The sequence below is a fragment of the Dioscorea cayenensis genome, chromosome 3, assembly GCF_009730915.1.
Source record: "Dioscorea cayenensis subsp. rotundata cultivar TDr96_F1 chromosome 3, TDr96_F1_v2_PseudoChromosome.rev07_lg8_w22 25.fasta, whole genome shotgun sequence".
Classification (NCBI taxonomy): Eukaryota; Viridiplantae; Streptophyta; class Magnoliopsida; order Dioscoreales; family Dioscoreaceae; genus Dioscorea; species Dioscorea cayenensis.
In genome coordinates this window covers 2,874,845-2,896,097 of record NC_052473.1, presented here as the reverse complement: position 1 = coordinate 2,896,097, position 21,253 = coordinate 2,874,845, and the positions used below count along the sequence as shown (strand labels likewise).

At 34.7% G+C, this 21,253-nt stretch overlaps 1 long non-coding RNA gene across 1 annotated transcript; it reads right to left on the bottom strand.

The window, feature by feature from the left end:
* Nucleotides 1–5,248: 5,248 nt before the first annotated feature.
* On the bottom strand, nucleotides 5,249–20,912 carry LOC120257587. Its single transcript, XR_005535734.1, has 3 exons — nucleotides 20,878–20,912; nucleotides 19,729–19,776; nucleotides 5,249–5,265 (listed from the first exon to the last, which is right to left on the bottom strand). It is a non-coding gene; the product is annotated as an uncharacterized LOC120257587 (long non-coding RNA).
* Between the last annotated feature and the right edge of the window lie 341 nt (nucleotides 20,913–21,253).

Sequence of the window (21,253 nt, the reverse complement as noted above, 5' to 3'; positions counted from 1 at the left end):
ATTACATATCATCAGTTTTGACAGGCCATTTACAAAACATCCACTATCCAGGGTTGAGTCAAAAATACAAAAGAAAAAGGAGGTAGGCTGAGAAGTGTTTCCTTGCTTCAGTTGTTATGCTCTGTTGTTATACTCAGTTGTGTTGGGAGATCTAAGTTTTGATCAATTGTTGTAGATGTCTGTTGAGAACTTTCTTTACTTAGTTTTGCTTGTGCAGCAAGCCTTGCATCTCTCCTAGCCTAAAAATCATAACCCAAAAAATTGTGTTAATCCTCTAAAGAGTTAATGATGCCCTAAGTTGTGTGTGATATACGAACATAACAAAAATACCATTAGTTCACCAGTAGTAATATATGATGTGTCATGCATCATTTCCCTTCCAACAATAACTTCTCCACTGTGAGCACCCTGCAGAATCAAGTAATTAGATATTGCATTTCATTGTAAGTCACAAACAGTTCATTAGAATTCAGTAAGCAAACACTGAGTATTGATAAACATTAGGTTGAAAATAGCATAAATTTTACTTATTATCAAAATTTGAGCAGCAGGCATACTGCCTACTTGTCTTAGTGGCCTTGATGCAGCATCAGCCTTTTTTCTTCCTTGGCTGCTTGAGCCAACATTTGCAGTTGTGTCCTACACATTCATTGTAAATTTTTTTTTTGAGAACAATGAATTCACAATGGGAATAAATAAGCAGTTAACAAATTAATAGTAAAAAATATTTACTCTGTTAGGTTTTTTCTGACAAGTCAGCTTGTTGTGACCTTGAACTCCACAAATTCCATATTTGAAGATCCTACCAAATCTTGAAATTTTTGTATTGCTTTTTTTTTTCCCAATGGTTCCCTTCTCCTTTTCTTTGTAGGTCTTCCAGGCATCCTCTTGCTTATAGGAGGCAGCAGAGGACCTTCCTCACATGGGGGCCAGAACATCCTGCCTCTTAGTGGACTCACTGCAAATTGGTATGCTTGTAGGTATTTCTCCTTGGTGAGCGATACAGATAAATAATTAAGTGGATCTCCTCCTTGAAAAGCAATTGCTGCCAAAGCATGCCGGCAGGGAATACCACTCTTCTCCCATTTCCCACAAGAACAACTCTTATTCTCCAACCTAACAACATAACTTTCCCTCTCCAACAACAACGTATCATCCCAGAACACTTCATGCTCTGCAGCCCCATTCCAGTCAACCTGCCATTTTGAGCTTTTGGTCCTCTCATTCTCAAGCTTCCTAACTATGTTTGGTCCAAAATTAACTTTCCATTTCATGGTATAGCTCTTCTTAACAACTATACTTTGCATGACATACCTTCTTATTTCTTCAAGCATTGTTATTACTGGTTTGCTCCTAGCTTCTACCATCACTCCATTGAATGTCTCGCACATATTGTTGTCGATAACATCGCACTTGACAACATCATTGAAGAAAGCTCCACACCAACCATTGGCATGCCATTTCTCTAATAACTCCTCTATTGTTTTCTCTCCTAAATTCAAATTCCTCATCTGCTATAGCTGCTTTTGAAACTCAGGTATATTTGTAGCCCTAGCAATATTCTGAAATTGGATTTGAAACTCTTCCCCTTGGTGTTGCTTCCCCCATCTAGCATATATATGCCTTGCACACCTCCTGTGCTCGATTAATGGTAGAAGTTCTTTAACTGCATGAATTAATCCCTGGAAGAAAGGTAAAACACTAACAAGTGACCATCCGAGACCATCTTCAATACACCGATCTAACTGCAACAACTTAAGAAACCAACTCCAGCTTTCAGTGGTTTCTTTCTCCATAATTGCCCAAGCTATAGGGAACATCTGGTTTTTCTCGTCCCTTCCTACTGCCACTAGTAATTTCCTTTTCATTAGACCTTTCAAAAAGCACCCATCGAGACATATGATCCTCCTGCAGCCAGCCAAAAAACCTTCTCTAGTAGCTGTAAGACAGATATACATCTTTTGGAAGATTGGTAATGCATCTGGACTCAATCTTTCAGAAATAATTACTACATTACTTCCAGGGTTTGATGCTTTTAATTCTAATGCATAACTATTCAATACCTTGAAATCTTCGATAAGTTGTTGTTCAACTTTCTTAAGAACCAATCTCTTGGCATTTTTGCAGACCCTGTCAATGACGAACACACCAGTCTCCTTCCTAACTAGTGCTTTTAAATGCCTTGGCTTAATGACGGGCATGGAAGCTATCACATCACCAAATTTCTTCACCACTACTTGTGATGTAACTCTTTTGTTCTTTGTAACACCCAAAAGGCATGAATGTGTAGAGACTTAATGCTTCACCACATATATCTTTTTGGTACTACACCATGAGCATAGAATTAACCAACTGCAATCTTTGGCAGAATACTTGGCCCTCACCCTCGAAGTATCATTCTTTATATACTTAAACTCAAAACCTTTCCTTGTGGAGAAATCAACAAGTGTATTCTTGAATTCTTTTAAATCTGAAAACCTAAGATCCAATCTGAATTCCTCCAATGGGATAGCAGGGTCATGGATTTTTCTGCTTGATTTGTGTTTGACAGCATCATCAGCTTCCGATCCACTACTATTATCATCAGAATCGCTGAGGTCCGATGACTCAAAGTAGTTACTTTCATACCCACCAACTTTCCCAAACTCACTTCCTTGTGGTTCCTTATTCGTAGCATAAGACTCTAAATTATGCCTTTCAGATGCAACTTCCTCAGACTGCTCTTTTTCAATTTGACATATTTGTTCACCTTCTTCATGGCTTCCTCTCTTTCTTCATCTTCATCTGAGTTGTTTTTAAATAGTTGATCATCTACAATCCTCTCTTCATCATCTTCAAACTCGAATCGGATCCATTCTCATTCTCCATATCATCATTCATGTTCAATTCCACATCACTTTCAGCTTCAGCCATTTCAGATTCAACCATCACTACAAGAAATGTGCGTATTATCTACGTTATTTTATGCTACGACATTATTTTCGTAGTTAAAAACATGTTATTGTCTACGTTTTATTGATTTCGTAGAAGAAACTAAGTACTCCTAGGCATCAAGCAATTTCTACTTTCTAACAAACAATGCCCCTCATTTAATAATTTTTCTTAACTCACGATTGATTTCATACCTAAAAATGAAACTTTACGCTCACGTAAAAATATATCATAGATAAAAGAGGATTAAACTTTAGGTACGTAATAATAAAACGTAGTAGAATATAAATATTTTTAGGCGCAAAAAAACTTATTAGCGGCAAAAACCATGGGTTACGAAAATTTTTTGATAGCTACAATTTATTTTGTAATAAAATGAGTTATTTTATCTACGAAACAGATCGTAGCGAAAATATTTAAGCACTAATTTAATATGTAAAAAATTATATGTAAACATTATATATATATATATATTAAAAATATTTGTATGAAATTCTAAATAGTAAAATCAACCAACACATTATTTTTGATAAATTAATTTGTAAAAATATTTTTTTATGAGATTATATAGTTTAGAATAAATAATTATTAAATAAAAAAATTTGTAGAAATTAACTTTTCACTAGTAAACCTACTTAAGAAATAAATATTTGATTTTATTGTTGGTGGATAATTATTTGATTGTAATTATTTTTTTAAGAATATTTAAAATGTTGTATTACAATATATTTGATATAATATATTTGATATTTCTATATTAGATAAAAATATTATTAAAAAGATAATATTATTATATAAATTAATGAAATTATAAGAAATTCATATAACATAGAAAAATTAATTGGCAAAGTGAGAATTAACTAATAACTAATTATTTTTATATAAATCAATTTTTAGATGATTATATAATTTATGATAAATAATTATTATGATTATTTTTTTAAAAAAATTAACATTCACAAATAATAATGACTTCAAAAATAATATCATTAATAAAAAGGGGCCTATTTAAAATTTAGATCATTTGTTTTCAATCAAATATATTCTTTTTTCCATAGCCTTTCACCCCTTTCTTTTTCCTCACCCTCCCCTTCTTTTTCATCCGCACCAAACCCTAGCACTTTTGGCACAAAAACTCATTCATTCCAAGAGCATAGCCTCTCCGCCCTAAGGGAGGAGCTGAAATCTTAGCCCATGGATGCTCCATTCTCAGTTGACGCTTTTTCTTTTCTTTTTGATGTTATTTGTTTGATGTTTTTGATGAAAAGTTTGGGTTTTTGATGAGTGGGGAATCTTGATCTCGGTTTCTAATTTGTTTTTTTGTTTGGAAAAAAATAGATTTATTTATTTATTTATGAGTTAGAGATTGGAGATTTTTTTCTTGAGGTTTTTTTGATGGTTTTCATGTGTTTTTTTCATGGATTTCTTTTTGTGATGGATTGAGCGTTGTAAGTTTTCGTGCAATTTAGGGTTTTTATTTGTGTTTTTTTAATTTTTATTTTCGTTGAAAGTTTAGGTTTTTGATCTGTTTGCTTATGCTTCTTCTTGAACGAACTAAGGTTCCTTTTTTTCCATAAAGTTTTTAATTCGTTTTCTTGAATTTGATCTTATGTGAGAATTTTATTTCATTTTATTGTATTTAAGGTAGATTAAAATATTTAAATATATTGCTTGATCAGGGATAAGATTTTAATTTTAGTATTGGATTATCTTTAGAAAAATGCATGTTGTTCCTCTTGTTGAAATTGAAAAAATCACCTGGTTGGCTTCTTTTTCTTTCATGCTTTCTTTTGTTTGGTTGGTTCATTATTTATGATGTTCAATATGTCTTAAATTAAGGATAATACTATTTATCTGATACAATGTGTTTATGCAGTAAAAGACCATAACCATTCCACAAAGTTGAAATTTTTGTCACCATAACTTGAATTAAACACAAATAGGCTACTGTATCTTTTTTGTTTAAAAAAAAAATATGAACTTATGGTTTGTGTAGATAATATATTCCATTTTTGACAATTGATTTGTGTTGTATTATCACCTTCTGTTTGATCTTATTTCTAAGAGGTTGTCTTTCTCTCAAGGTTTCTCGAGTGCTCTTGTTTTTAAGAGGTTGAGTTCCCCGTCCTTGAATCTGAGGCATTGTTCATTAGAAAAAGTAGGGGAGGAGATCACTCCAGCAGTGCGTGCTCTTGTGGCCTTGAGAATTGTTGCAAAATGGAGTAGCTTGATGTGTTCTCCGACCATTTTTTTGTTGTATGTTTAGTTGTACAATTTTGAGGATAAAGGGTGGTCATCATGTTGTATTGAGGTCTGAAATCACTCCTTCCTTGGCTAGGCTTGTAAGCAAGCAAGGGTATCAATACAAAAGTGAAAAGAAACCTATGTTGTTAAAAGAAGAAAGTTCTCTCATACCTTTTTTCTCTATGTTACTGTTGATATACATATATGATACATCTATTGAAAATTGAAGTGAGATAATTTTCAAGTACATGTTTCCATCCAATCAAATTGTAGCATGTGCTAATGCTATGTTCATAGCCTTTTTGTGATTTTTTTATTGGAATTAGGTTTCCTTGAGGATAAATACATGCCAATGTTTGTTTGTATATTATGTTATTTTTTCTTTGTAAAAAAACACAAATTGTAGTAGCAAATAAAATAAATGTAGTTTTAACTCTATCTTGTTGTTTGTGGAATGATCTGCTCTGTTGATGTAAGTCACCACTAAAATTAGTCAAATATTTCAGTTTTATTATTTTTTGGGTTTGCCTATATTTGTGCATGTGTTTGTCTTGTTGATTATGGCTGATTTTTTATGTGCATGGTTGCTCACACAAACATGCTACTTTTTTGTTTGAAACATGGAATAGAGTACCAAGGACAATGAATGAGATAGTGCGTGAGGAGACTTCAACCACAAAGAACTTTCATCAGCGTAAAAAAAGGCATTCGCAAAGGATTCAGAGTAGTAGAACATTGTATTCAAATGGCGAGAGCATGATAGATACTAATAAGTTTAAATTTTATTTTGAGTAAGTTATATTGTTTTGAGCTATTTATTCTAATATAGCTATAAATGGTTTTAATTGTTATTTGGTAATATGTCCTTTTTAATTAATGTAGGCATCTATGGAAAAAAATTTATCCGAAGAAAATAGGAGGTCTTCTATATGTCTTGATTCTTTATGGTTTTCTATGTACAAGAGCAAGGTGACAAAGGACAAGGTGCTCAAGTGGATCAAAATGAAGAAGATACTTATATGTGTTTATTCCTATTGTTTGTTGGTGAACTCTATTCCATATATAAAATTCTTTTTCCACTTGTGTGCCTTTAATTCATTTAATGTGTTTTTTTTTAATGAAAGGGGACACTGGAGCCTTCTTATCCTTTGCAACTTTTGTGAAAATAGGCAACCAAACATTGAGAAGCCTTTCATGTTACTATTAGATTCACTTTATCAAGCAAATCCAAAGAGGTTGGAGCCAGATATAAGAAGGTATGCACTTGTTTTCCACCTTTCTTTTCCTTTAGATAAATTTCCAGTTTTTTTTTTGTTCTTTTTTTTTTTGTGACGAGTATCTTGAGGGCTTACTATTATCCTTAAAACTTAAATAATGAATTAATATTGTTTAGTTTACCTTGTCCACGGTCATTCAAGAAACTTGACTGGAAGGAGCACATAAAACCATCATTTGAGCGTCTTAGGGTAAGAATGGTTTATATTAAATAAGATATGTAGTTTATATATTGTTGATTTAGTAATTTCTTTTCAGATGAATTTGGATGTTATTGACATCGAGACAAATCCAAGGATAGCTGATTGTGTAGTTGCTATATTGAAAAATAGAATTAGAGATCATCGTCAATCTTTAAAGAAGTATTATTTGAGTTTTTCTGATTATGACGCAACTTAATAAAAGTTTTTATTTGATATTTTTCATTTATTGTGCAGTGGAGATAAACAAGGTGATCACCAAGTTTAATCACTATATGGTTGTTGTAATTTTCTCAGGTTTGATATCTTTGGTATTTACTTCTTTTTGCTTGGATAACAAACTTATTCTAAGAGTAACTTTTAAATAAAAATTTAAGTTTTTTTTATGAAATATTATATGTGATATATATATAGTAATTTTATTTTATAATTTATTGCAGGAAAAGTATTGACAAAGGAGTGGGACACAAATTTGCATGGATTTCTTTTATGATACAAGTGGTAGAGACAAGTTAGCATTGATACTTTGGTCTTTTGATGCTTTTGTATTTGGATGGTAACTTAGTTTTTGGAATGATTGTAGACCAAATGGTTCTATTGAACATGTTACTTTTGGATACCTTTGAATTCAATATTTATATTAACAATGAATTATTAGCACTATTTTTATATTAATATTGCAGTGAAAATTTAAACCATTGCCTACAATTTGTTAAACATTGATTGCAAAAATAATTGTAGCTACGAAAATGAAAATTGTAGATAAAATCACTACGAAAATGAAAATTGTAGACAAATCCCACAATTCTCTACGAAAATTATGGTAGAGAAAGCATAATGGAACAAGACAAATCCACTATTCTCAACGAAATTTTTTGTAACTAAATTTCGTAGAGAATTACGGAAACCATTGCCTACAATTTTATTCGTAGCAAATAATCTTTTATCTCCACGATTTTTTAAATTTAGCCACAAATTTCATTTACATTTCTCTACGAAAATAACGTAGAGAAAGGTTCCAAGTTTGGGCTACGAAAACTGGAAATCGTAGCCAAATACTATTACCTACGGGGTATTCTCTACGTTTGGATCTACGATTTTTTTTTCGTAGATGATAATTTTTACCTACGATTTTTATATATTTCCCTACAAATGTTTACTGTAGACATTAGTCAATTTTCTTGTAGTGGATTAAGCTTTCTGGTATAGTCTTGTTGTTTTTAACACTTGAAAATTCAACATAAATGTCTGCTGTCCAGTGCCTCATTAAATGGTCAACTAACCCCATAATTCCCTCATCATCACTAATAACCTTCAATGCCCCAAAAGCATCCATAAAGAACAAATTGACTGAATTTGTAATATCATGGCCTAATTCTTTTAAGTCTCCTAACAAATCCCAGTAACAAGTCTTCTCTGGATCAACAGTAACTTTATCAATAAAACCATTGACATATTTAATCTTCCCTTCCTTTAATAAAGTTCCTCCATGGTGGTACTTAATAGTATATTCTTTCTCAGCAGCTATGCTAAACTAAACAACACATAAATGCAAACTAGTTACTAATTTTAAAAGAAACTAACTATACCACTACAACAAACTAATAAGGAACACAACACAAGAATTGGAACACATTCAATATTATGATGAAAAAAAGTATTACACAACAGAACCATGAGATGCCACAAATCTGAACAACAAAAATAACCAATCTGACACCAAAGTTATAAATATATATCATGGAGGTGGCCCACACATAGAAACAAGCCATCAATGAAGCCAATATATGCCTTTCTAAATCATCTAAATAAGATCAGTCACTTTTATTGTAGGGCCACAAAAAAGACCTAACCTGCTATTGTTGGCAGGCTTGCAAGTGAACACAAGCAACGGCTAAAATTCACTAAAAAGGGAGAAAAAGTGCAAGACAGGGGCATTACCAGATTCTTTATGGCTATCTAGAGGGGTTTGCAAAACCCTGGCTACGTTGACGATGGCTTAGAGTTCAGGAGTGTTTGCAAAACCCTGTTGCACCTACAACAGCTTGGAATGAAAGAGGGTTTGCAAAACCTCGGCTGCACCAACGACGGCTTGGAATGAAGCAAACCCTGTCTGCACCGATGACGGCTTGCAATGGAGGGGGGTTTGCAAAACCCTGGCTGCACCGACGACACCTTGGAGTGATTGAGGGTTTGCAAAACCCTGGCTGCACTGACGAGGGCTTGGAGTGGAGGTTGTCGCCTGGTTGGAGGTGGATGGGCTTCACCGGAGTTGAGGGGAGGGAGGGTTTTGTACGGACGACAAGTGTTCTCCACCGGCGTCGAGGGTGAGAGATGGAGGTGTGGGTTCTTCAGCCGGTTTGATAACAAATTCCCCTTTTTGCAATTCGGATCCTGTTTAGGATCCGGATCCGGTTGCCACCTTATCACCTAGTCAGCATCTTTACACCTTATTTTGTAATAAAAAAGTCACGTCGGTACAAAAAAAATGGTGAAGTTAACGCCATCTGCGCCTCGGACTGAAAAGGCCCAAATCGATCAAATAGGAGGATTTAGTTGTACCGAAAAATATTGAAGGGACTAAAAGGGCCGAAAGTACACAATTACAGGGACCTGTAAGGAAATTAAACCAAGTAAAAATAAAGTTTTGTTTACTATAAGATTAAAAAAATTATTGTTTGTTTATTTCATTTATTTTTTTTTCCAACATGCTTCTTCTTCTTCTTCTTCTTCTTCTTCTTCTTCTTCTTCTTCTTCTTCTTCTTCCTTAATTTTCTAATAGGTGAAAGCAATGATGGCAATAAAAATGTAGAACTACCGTAAGCATCAACATTAAAATCTGGAAAAATAAATTTGTATTTACCCTTATTTGTTTAATAGAATAGGTAAATATTCATAATTTTAAATTAAAAATCTTAGTTGGGAAAAAAATTTGTACATTGCAAATGTGTTAAAATTTAAAATTTTAAATTGAAAATCTTTGTGGTAGAACATGCCAATAGAATCAAAGATCTTATCTCCAACATCCAACCTCATATCATTTGCCTGATAGAAACAAAAACATATACTAACCACTTGAATCATATATGTCGCAAGTTTTCCAGAGTTTGGAACTGGGTTGCTATTGTAGCAAATGGTCTTTCAGGTGGCATCATCATTTTGTGGTCTCATTCTCTGAAAAACATCACCTCTCTAGCTGCTACCAAAATGTCTCTCCACCTTGTCATCTTTAATGAGGATGATCGTTGAATCCTGTCTGCTATCTATAACTTGCAGTTAGTAACCGAGCATCACCTCCTTTGGAGAACCCTTTCAAGACTGGCTAATCTCAAAATTCCTTGGTTACTAGCTAGAGACTTCAACGCCATCCTCTCCGAGGATGAACACAAAGGGGGTTCCTTCAACTCTTATGCTTATAAATCTAAGCTTTTTTTTTTTATATTGTTAACTCTAACTATTTGCTAGATTTAGGGTTTGTGAGCTCAAAATTCACCTGGTTTAATGGTCAACAAGGTCTTGCATGTAGATGGGCTCTCTTAGACCGCTTTTTGGCAAATCATCTTTGGACCACGTCTTACATCTCCATCCAAAATTCCATTCATGCAAGCACTTATTCCGACCATTCATCTATTTTTCTAAGAGAAATCCAAAATGTTGAAGCAAAAGATGCTAGCTCTGGTGATTTGTGGAAACCCATTTGGCTCAGAGCACTTCATAATAGGCATAAAGCCTTTCTTTGTCAAAATTCAATTTTTTGGGCCTAGAGAGCTAGAATGGAATGGTTGGAAAAAGATGATGCCAACATTGCTTTATCGCTCGATAAAAAAATCAAGCATCATCATAATAAAATTTAGTCCATTCACAACCTTACGGGTAATATCCTAACCTCCAAAGATGATATTGAAAATTCCTTTCTTATTTTTTACAAAACACTTCGGTCTTCTGCTTCCCCTCTTTCTCTTTTTTGAACTTTTTCTTCCATCCCGGATGATCTTCCTACGTTAGATTTTTGAGAACATGATGGGTTAATTAGACCAATCACAAAAGGAGAGGTCTATTACACATTACAATCTATGCCACGTGCGAAAAGTCCAGGCCCATACGGTTTCAATAAAGACTTCTACCAATTTTATTGGAATATTATCGGTAATCATCTTTTCAAAGCCATCTCCTCCTTTTTCAATTCTACTACTCTTCCTAGAAACTGGGGTAAAACTTTTGTTCTCATCCCTAAAATTTCCCATCCTCAAGATATTTCGGATTTTTGCCAATCTCTCGTTGCAATGTTTGCTATAAAATCATTTCCAACATTCATTCTAATAGAATAAGAACTATTCTCCCTAAATTAATTGGCTATAAGCAATCAACTTTTCTTGAGGACTGCTCCACTTTCGACAATATCCTTGCTATGCAAGAAATTTTTTACATTGGAAAGTGAGAGACACCTCCCCCAAGGATGTTAATTAAGTTAGATGTTGAAAAAGCTTTTGATACTGTGGAATAGAACTCTATCCTCACAACCCTCCAGAGAACGAACTTTCCCGATATTTGGATCAAATGGATCGAGTCTTGCCTCACCTCCTTTTCTTTCTCTATTTTGTTGAATGGCCAGCCTAGTCATTGGTTCAAGAGTACTAGAGGGTTGAGACAAGGAGACCCACTCTCCCCTCTTCTCTTCCTTTTAGTCTTGTGTAATCGCTCTACCATTTTGAACCGAGCTTTATCCATTAGCTTTATTCCTAGCTTCAACCACACTCTCACACCCAACTTTAGCCACTTAATGTTTGCTGATGACCTCATTCTTATTACCAAAGCAACCAGGCTTGCAGCCAGGAACACCATCTTTTGCCTGAATATGTATGCAGACCTCACTGGGCAAAAAATTAACTTTGCTAAATCAGCCCTCTACCTTCCCCCTTAGCTAAACAAGAAACTTTCAAAGTCCATTTCCTCCATTCTTCATATTAAAAAGGCAGCTTTCCCTTTAACTACCTTGGAGACCCTATCTCTTCCACTAAACTTCCTACTAAACACTTTGAATTTCTTTTGAATAGAGCGAGCAAAGTGGTTAATACTTGGAGTCATTCCACTATTTCCCAAGCTGCCCATTTAACCCTTATAAATAGCTCCCTCTTCTCAATCCCAACCTATTTCCTCTGTCTTTTCCTTATTCCAAATTCGATTATGGATTCCATTTCCAAGTTGGCTTGTAAATTTCTTTGGGGTTGGAATGGTGAGGGTAAAAGTTTCCATACTGTGGGTTGGAACACTGTTATCACTAGCAAATCTGAGGAGGGACTTGGTCTTAAAAATCTTAGACTAGCTAATACTGCTCTTTTATCCAAACATCTCTTCTCAATTTTGAATCAGAACAAAAAAAATTGGATCACTCTTTTTCACAGAAATTATCCCAAATGCTCCCTTTGAAATATAAAAGCGTACTCTAAAACTTCATGGTTCTACAAATTTATTTCCACAATAGTAGACCTCTTGAAAAACAATTTTAATCCAAGACAAACAAATTTTTTAAATGATCCCTGGATTTTGACATTCCTTTTTCTAGTAAACCCACCTATTTCAATGTCAACTCTCTGGAGAACTTCTCTTGGTCTGATATTATCTCTGATGGTTCTATCAATTCTGATATGGTAGACATTATCTTTGGAAAAAATATCTGTACGGACTGGCTTGAAAACACCACTTTTGATTCTTACAATTCTAATGTTTGGATTTGGTGACCTATTTTTTTAGAGGCTACTACCGCAGCGGCCATGCATGAGCACATGACTTCTTCTGCTTCTGATAGTAGACTGTGGTGTGGGTGGAACCAAATATGGAAATTAAAAATCACTCCTCGTGTGCATACTTTCATCTAGAAGGTTACAGTGGGCAAACTCTCCTCCGGCTCTTATCCCTATAGCCTCAACATTGCTCTTTTTACCCTCTACATTTTTGTAATTTAGTGTTATAACCAGTATTTATTGTATATTTAACTAGCCCATTGCTGCAGATTTTCTAGCACAACACTGTAGCAATCTGTCACTTAGCATCTTGTTACTATAGCATCACGTAATTTTCTCCTTAAAACCCTTCTTCCTTTCTTCTTCTTCTTCTTCTTCTTCTTCTTCTTTCCTTGTTTTTGGCCGAACCTTGCTGTTTTCCTACGAGGTTTTCCAGTGAACCAAAGTCTCCATTCTCCTTCTCACATCCTCTTGAATATGGTATGAACATTGATCTAAGTTTTATCCTGTATATTTTTCGCATTTCCTTGTTTTTAGAAATTTTTAAAAACTTAGATTTCTTCATGGATTTGGTTTTTTATAGGCTCAAATTGAAGCCAATGACTTGTTATTCATGTATGTGAATGCTTGTGAAGAAATTTCTTGTTTTAGTGTTGTAAACTAGGAGAAAATCCTTGTTTAAGGACCAGTTTACTGTAGCAATCCCAAGGTTACTGTAGCACCGCCAATCTTTAGTTGTTTCTTTGATTTCTTTGGACTAGAGTGAAGCTAAACCCCCAAAAATTCATTGGTTACCTTTAGACCTAGCTTTGAGCCAACCCTAGGATCGATTTGGGGTTGTTTGTTAGAAAACTTAGGGTTTCCTTGTTTAATTTAATTTTACTAATTATTGTTGTGCTTTGTTTTGCTTTGGCGAGGAGGAGTTTTGGTTCGAGGCAAAGATTTAGCTGAGGATTAGCTTGAGAGGAAGACAAATCGCCAATTCGGTGAGTGGAATTGTTGGGCATATCTTTATTAGAAGAATGCAAATAGCTAGAGATAAATATATATATGTCATGTTTTAAGTAAGTTTTATTGATTTATACTTGTTTGGCATTTTGGTGAATGATAGTTGTTATTGAGAAAGATCTTGGATGTCTCGTTTGGTATTTGATTTGTTATCGTTGGATTTGTAATTGACATATATATATATATATATCAATGAGTTTGCGAAATCATTGTTTTGTGTAAAACTTGGGATTTGTTGTGAAAATCATGGATTTGTGAAATCTAAGGCTTGAAACTCATTTTGAATTGTTGAAAGGAAAGGATTCCCATGTTGTTTCTTGTGTTGGGATTTGTAAATTAATTTGTGTTAAAAAGCTTAAGCTTTGCTTGTGTTTTTATCTTGTCCTCATGCAAATGGCCGAGGTGTTATTAATTTATGATTATAGATGGCTATTGTACTCCAGTGGAGTTTTACTTATTGTGTGAGTTATTTCGTAGTATCCTGCTGCAGTAGGCGGTCTCCACGGCCAGCCTGGTTGAGGTGGCTTGGTAGACTGGCTGATTTCTAAGAGGGCCAGTTTAGGTGAGAGTGTAGAGCCCTGACTGGATATTCATCGGGTAGCCGGAGTCACCAATCGGTGAACCGATGGATCAGCATCAAGGACATGAGTACCTTGATGGCTCTGAACCTAGCTATGGCCATGGCAAAAGTTTAGAGAGTTTTCTATACCAAGTTATGTTGGGTATTGTGCTTATTTATTTCAAAACCATGACATTTAGTTGTTTTTACTTGTATTTGAAACTATGTTTTGTGGTTTTGGTGTTGTAAACCATGGTTGGGGTAAAAAGGGTTTTCCTGGTATTATATTATGTTATTTTACTTTTTTTAAAAAGATTTCTATTATATGTGATAATGTTTCTAAACTAGTATTGTTTTGGTAAAGTATTTATTTTGATGATTTATTATTATTAATGTTGTCGGTATATTTCTGCTAAAGTTGAGCTAATCTTCCCTCACTGAGTAACTTTAGTTACTCATCCCTCTTTCTTCCTCCCAGTCTGTTGCAGGTAGCAGGTGTTGCTGTATGGCAGCATACTGGACATTTACTACTGTTCTATCTTCTGTTATACTTCATTCAGTTCATGTATGTTATCTTTGTCATGGAACATGCTGTTTATCCTATGGATCCACTAGTGTGTAGAAAACCTTGTTGCATTGTTTGGTATCAAAATAACTCTTAAACATTTGTGTATTAGCATTTCCTATTGTTGTTAGTGTTGTTTCCCTGTGTATTTGTGAACCTCTATATTCTTTGCATTTTGTTGTCATTGTTGTTCTTGTTGTTGTCGTTGTTACTCCCGTTGTGTAACATCGTTCATCTCTACTCTATATATGTGATAGATATTGTTGAATTCCAGGTGTATTGGGCAGCCTTTGCTGCATCTCGAGGGTTGAGTGGCGGGGTATCCCTCCTCGGGATCGTTGCGGCGATTTTCACGTTTCGTGGGACAATGGGTTGGGGTGTGACATTTAGAACCTGAAATAACAGATCATTTGGTTTAGAACTGTTCTAAAATCATCAACTACTGGGCCTTCATTCTCAGTATACTTGGGATTCATCTTTCCTTCCAGAGCCAACTCAATTTGGATAATTGGATTGTAAATCAAATAAACTCTTGGGCTAGCAGTGAATTTGCTAAAGCTATTATAGCAACATTATACTAGCATATTTGGACATCGAGATACCTTCTGATCTTCCAAATCATCTTGTAAGATTGGAACAAATTTCCAATGAGGGTGTGGGATTATGTGTCTTACTACTTTGTGGAAAACAATCTCCCTTACAAAGATGGTTATCTCAGTTCTGTGAATCACCTAAGCATCCATATTGCCACTGATACTTCTAGTGGAAGCTTCTCAAAAAAACTCTGCCTTTGTGTGGTATTTTGGTTTTTCCCTTTCTTGTGTAGAGTGGTTTATTTCGGTCTTTCCTTGTTTGTTTGATGTCTTAGTTGAGTTCTCCTCATTTGTAGTTTGGGGTTTCTTTTCAAGTTTTTTTGGGGTGAATTTCAGGAGTTTAAAAGGTGCGTGGGCTGTGCACAGGCTACACAGCCTCTCCTGGGAGTTGTGCATCCTCTTGTGTGGCTGCATAGGGACCTCACACCCTTCTGCCAAGGGTGTGCGAGCACTGTCCAGGCCGTACATCAGCCCTCACATGCATGAGTTTTGTCATTTTAAGGCCGTTTGAACCTCTTTTTGTTACATTTCTTCTCCTAAAACCATCTCATCCCTTCCTCCTCGCTTCCTCCACCTTTCTTTGGAGTTTAAGGGCTGATTTTGACGGAATTCTTGGGCTTGATTGTAGATCTTAGAGTTCGATCTCCTTTGCTCAAGGTAAGCTCCTATTTCTTCCTTTCCTTTTTGCTCTTTGGTTGGATGAAGCTAGGGTTGGTTTGTGGGGTCAACTTGGAGCTTGATCCTTGTTTCTCTTCTTGTTTTTGTTTGTGGATCTTGAAAGAAGTGTTTGCCTTGGTTGTTTGGCTTCAATCTCAAGTAATTCTTGATTCCTCTTCTCCCTTGTTTCAGAGTTACTATAGCATCGATGAGTTCTTCCCTTGTTTCCTTGGTTTCTTTGGGTTAGAAGGAAGCTTAAACTTTCAGGATTTCATTAGCAACCACAAGAGTTAGTTGAGCAAACTCTAGAGTTGATTAGGGTTGTTTGGTAGAAGAAACCTAGGGTTTCTTGCCTGGTTTTGTGCTAACTTTTATTGTTGTTTGTTGTGCTTTGGAAAAGAGAAGAAGTTTTGGCTAGAGGCAAATAACTAGCTGAGGATTGGCGTTCGAGGAAATGAAATCGTCTAAGTAGTGAGTGGGCATGTTAAGCATAGCTTTACTAGAAGAATACCGATAATTAGTTATATATATATGTATGTTTATATCATGGCTTATGTAAATCTTTATTAGTTTTTACTTGTTTGGCATTTTGGTGAATGATAGTTACTATTATTGAAGATCTTGAATGTCTTAATTGGAGTTTGAATGTTTATGTTTGACTAGTGATTGAAATCTTTCCAGGAGTTTGCAAAATCTTTGTTTTGTGAAACTTTGGATTTGTTGTGAAATTCTTTGATTTTGTGTGACCTAAGCTTGAACTCATTTTGGTTTATCAAAAGGAAAGAATTTACATATTTTTCCATGTGTTGGATTTTGTAAATCAATTTGTGTTAAAAGCTTGAGTTTTCTTGTGCTTTCATCATTTCCTAGTGGAAATTGCTATGGTGTTGTTAGTTGATGGTTATTGTTGGCTATTATACTCCGTGTGGACTTGCATTTATTGTTGAGATTGTTTTGTGATATCCTACTGTAGTAGGTGGTTTCCAAGGCTAGCATGTTGTGATAGCGTGGTAGACCAACTTATTTTCTACGAGGGTCAGTTCATGTGGGAGTGTAGAGCCCTGATTAGATATTCATTGGATAGCTGGAGTCACCAACCTGTGAACCGCTGGGTCAATATCAAGGGCATGAGTACCTTGATGTCTCTGAATCTAGCTACGGCTATGGTGAAGGTTTGGAGAGGTTTCTAAACCACTTTATGCTGCATGAGTGTTGGGTGTTGCTTTATGCTGGGTTTGAGATTTATTTCCATTGAGTTTATTTGTAGTGTCATCTTGAATTGGTGGTGAGCGGGAGGAGCCCAACTGTCGTTCTTAGGAGGGCAGTCTCCCATAAATTCGATTTGACACTAGTATTGTAATTACTTATTTTGAAACCTATGTTATTTACTTTGCCACACGTATATTTTGAACTATTTTGACTCATATGTTTTATGGTGAAAGATTGGTTTCATGTATAGCCCTTTTTCATAATTCAGAACCCTATGTTCAGTACTTTTGTGGTTTTGATATTGTAAAACCCTAATTGAGGTAGAATGCCTTATTAACTCTTTCTTTTTGTTATATAGTATTAAAGTTTGCTATTATACGTATCCTTATTTTAAACTAGTTATTTTGTTAGACAAATGTTTTTTTGGAGATTTATGTTATTATTTTGGTGTGTTTCTAGTGGAGTTGTGCTAACCTCCACTCATTGAGTAACTTTAGTTGCTCACCCTATCCCTTTTTCCTCTTTTTAGTTTTTAGGTTCTATTGACGAATCAGCGTGGTGGAGTGCTGGGCGTGGCTAGTAGCATTGTCTTTCTTCATCTATGGTCTCATGTATTTGTATCTCTAAGTATACTTGCACTGTGTTATACTCATGGATCCATTAGCAATGTTGGGTTTGAAAATTTGTGATGTTATCATTTGATTTACCTTATAGGTCCAGTTGGTCGTATGCTGTTTTATCTGACTTTCGGATTCCTTTTACTTTGTTATTAAATGCATAGCTTTCCCAGTGTATATTTGTACTCAGTAGCTTTTGTTGGTTCTATTTGTAGATTTAGCTTTGGATTGTTGATTTCAGGTTATTGGTTAGCCTTGCAGCGTCCTTAGGGTTGAGTGGTGGGTTCTTTCCTCGGGATTGTCGTCGCGGTTGTTGCGTCCCGTGGGCCAGCATGTTAGGCCGTGACACTTTGATTTCATCATATATATTAATTTTGCTGTAATTCTTCTTGTAGGATCCTCTAGTGACACCACTGATTCCCCAGTTGAGGCCGAGTTAACTGCTATTCTTATAGCTCTGAACTACTGTGAACATCACAATTGGACTCCGAACATCCTCTCTTCTGATTGTGTCACTGCCATCCAAATGATCAAATCTTACAACAACACTATAGCCTGGTGCCACAACAACATTATTCAAGATATCAACTACAAACTGGACCACTTTCAAGACTTAATTTTCGAAGCCATTCCATGAAATTCAAATTCAATTTCAGACAAACTCGCAAATTTTGGTCGTCACAACCCGCAACCAAACTTTTTTGCCATGGCATGGATCGTCCTCGTTGGCTCGAAGATATCTGCACCCTGTCCCATGAGGGACTCCCATCTCCACTTTTAATATTTTTTTTTTCTTTTTTATGAGTTTTTCAACTCTTTTAGCCAAAAAAAAACATGGCATTCTTAATGTTGGAGAAAGGAATTAATTTCAATAAAAATGAATTCTAAAACCTTTATAACCAAAGCCCTTCAATAAGTTATAACTAATTATGTCACGCGCCGAACCCAGTTTTATGGACCCGGGACGCTGACAAACGGCCGTACACCTACAAGGCCGAAACCAAGTAGGCATACAAGGCCTCAAATCCTGATCCAAAACAGAACAAAAATCAAACTCAGTGGATTGAAAAAAAAAACAATATAAACCTATTCAAATAAAACAAAGGCCCACAAAAAAAAGGGACTTATTACAAGCTAAATAAAACGGCGATGGCCCAACGATCCTTGCTAAGCTATCCGCCACTCGACCTCTACTCCCCGATCCGAAAAAAATATCAACAAAATTTATGAGCTTGATGACCCAAAGAAGCACCCACTAAAAAAATATTGGGATCATTTACACAAAATCATAATTTATCAAAATGAGAAAATCGGAAGCGTAATTATTTCAAGTAAACAAAGATGTCAAAACCGAGCATATAGGTCCCCCAAGCAACTATTGCCAAAAACAAAATCACAAAAATTCATATGTTTACCCTCAGTGACCCGAGACAAAATTTAACAAAAGTCATATTTTTACCCTCGGTGACCCCGAGCCAAAATTATCAAAGGCCAATATTCTTCACCGACGGCAAGCGGTGAAAAACTATAGTTTCTAGAACAAAATACGTGTCGACACGGTCAGTGTTTAACCCCTAGTGACAGGGTTATTGCATAGTTAATTGGGGACTAGTTTCTATGTCAAAATACGGCATATTCACAAAACAATAAACTAACAAAAATTCGCGATTGGGCATAATACGAATAATTTGCCAAACAAAATTTTTTTATCGATCGTGATGATCCCATTTTATCATAGCAAAATAAACCAGTTACTTGAATCCAAACATGAACAGATAATTTAAAAATAATAATAATAATTATTATTATTAATCAGAAATTAACTAAGACATATCTGAAATTCATAATTGGAATAATACATATTTAGATAAACTATATAAAACTTTAGAAATTAAATAATCCGAATTTAAAATAAATATTTAAACCTTTCAGATAATTCTAATCCAAAATAAAATATCATTAACTCAAAATTTCAAATAATTTAAGTAATTCCAAAAATAATAATAAATAACTAATTCAAAATATATATGTCAAAATAATCATTAATTTTCTTTAAAAATTCCAAAAGTTCACAAAACTTGAATTTTCAAGTATATACATATAATAGGATTTATATGTGGGATACTTACCTGATTAATGCCCAAAAATACTCTCAAACCTTACACTCTTTGCATATCCTATATTTAGGAAGAGATCCTATTAGTTTTCAATAACAAAATTCGAGGCTAACAAACAATAGTATAAAAAAGATTTTCAAAAGGGTTCAAATGCAAAAATAGTTCAAGCTATTATTCTACACTCCCAAATATTGATTATTGTGGGGGTACAATAGCCATTACCCACTCTAAAAGCCATATCAATAATTTCAACATGATCAATAAGTACTAAAACCCTCATAACTTCACTCACACTTTTCCAAATCACAAATTTAAAAATTCTGGGAATAATAGACACCTAACACTATAACATAGCCGAAATTCACATAATTTAGAGTACTACTCAATTTATAACATTCAATTGAATCTCCAAGTATTTCTGCAAACTTATAATTCGGACATATACTATTAAAATATGCATATCTCTTAACCTAAAACTCCAACTTAATGAAATTTTTACTGACAATCAGACAACTCAAAAATGAACGACTTTCTTATTTTTCACCTTATCTAATTCAATCTCTCTGATCATCAAAATCGGCCATGATTCTTCAAGTTCTGCACAGAAATATCATTCGAGACAATTATACTAAAAAGGCTATATCTCACAGACTACAGATGCAATAAATCTGAAATTTTGCAGGTATTTAGGTAACATCAAAATCTACAACTTTCATATTTTACTCTCCTCCAAATTCTTCCTCTAAGATCTCTAAGATTGGAGAGGGATTTCTGCTATTGTCAAAAACGAAAATCTGAAACCTCTCAAATTAAATCAACTAACAATTCCTTTCTCATGGCGAAAGATTATACCTCAATCAACTATACTTCACATTACATCAAATATATCATGCAAAATCTCATCCTTGAGATGTGATTAAATCCATACAAGCATCACGGTCAAAGGTCCTAAGAATATGCTTAGGTGCATACATCAAAAGAGAAACAAAACTCCTTCAAACTACAAATTGGGAACAAACCCTAGAAACTCAAGGTCTAAATCTAAAGTTTAAAGGTGAATCACAAATAGGAACAAATTTTAGGGTTTCAGAAAGAAATAAATCTAGAGCCAACCGGCATCAATAATAATCATTAATTATGCAACAAGCTCAAAGATCCTACCTTGAAAGAAGCAAAACAACACTCGATAAGAAGATCCACTCGTCCTTGCCGCCGGCACCACCATGAAGTAAAGGAAAAGAGGGCTAGGTTTTTTTTTTTTATATAAGCGGTCGTGATATTTGGTAACCGTAAGGATAAGAACAAGGGTTTTAAAATTTTATAAATCAATGGCTCTGATTGAAAAAGTTTGCATTGACGGCTAGGATCTAATTTAAGGGGTGGGGCTCACAAATTACCAGTGCCTAAGGAAAGTATTGTTTTTAAAAGGGGGAAAAACAATTAATCAAAGCCATTTAAACAAGCGAGAATCAGTGTTCAAGAAAAGTATTATAGCAAGTGTGCAGGAAAGATATTATAGCAAACTTCGGCGGACCCA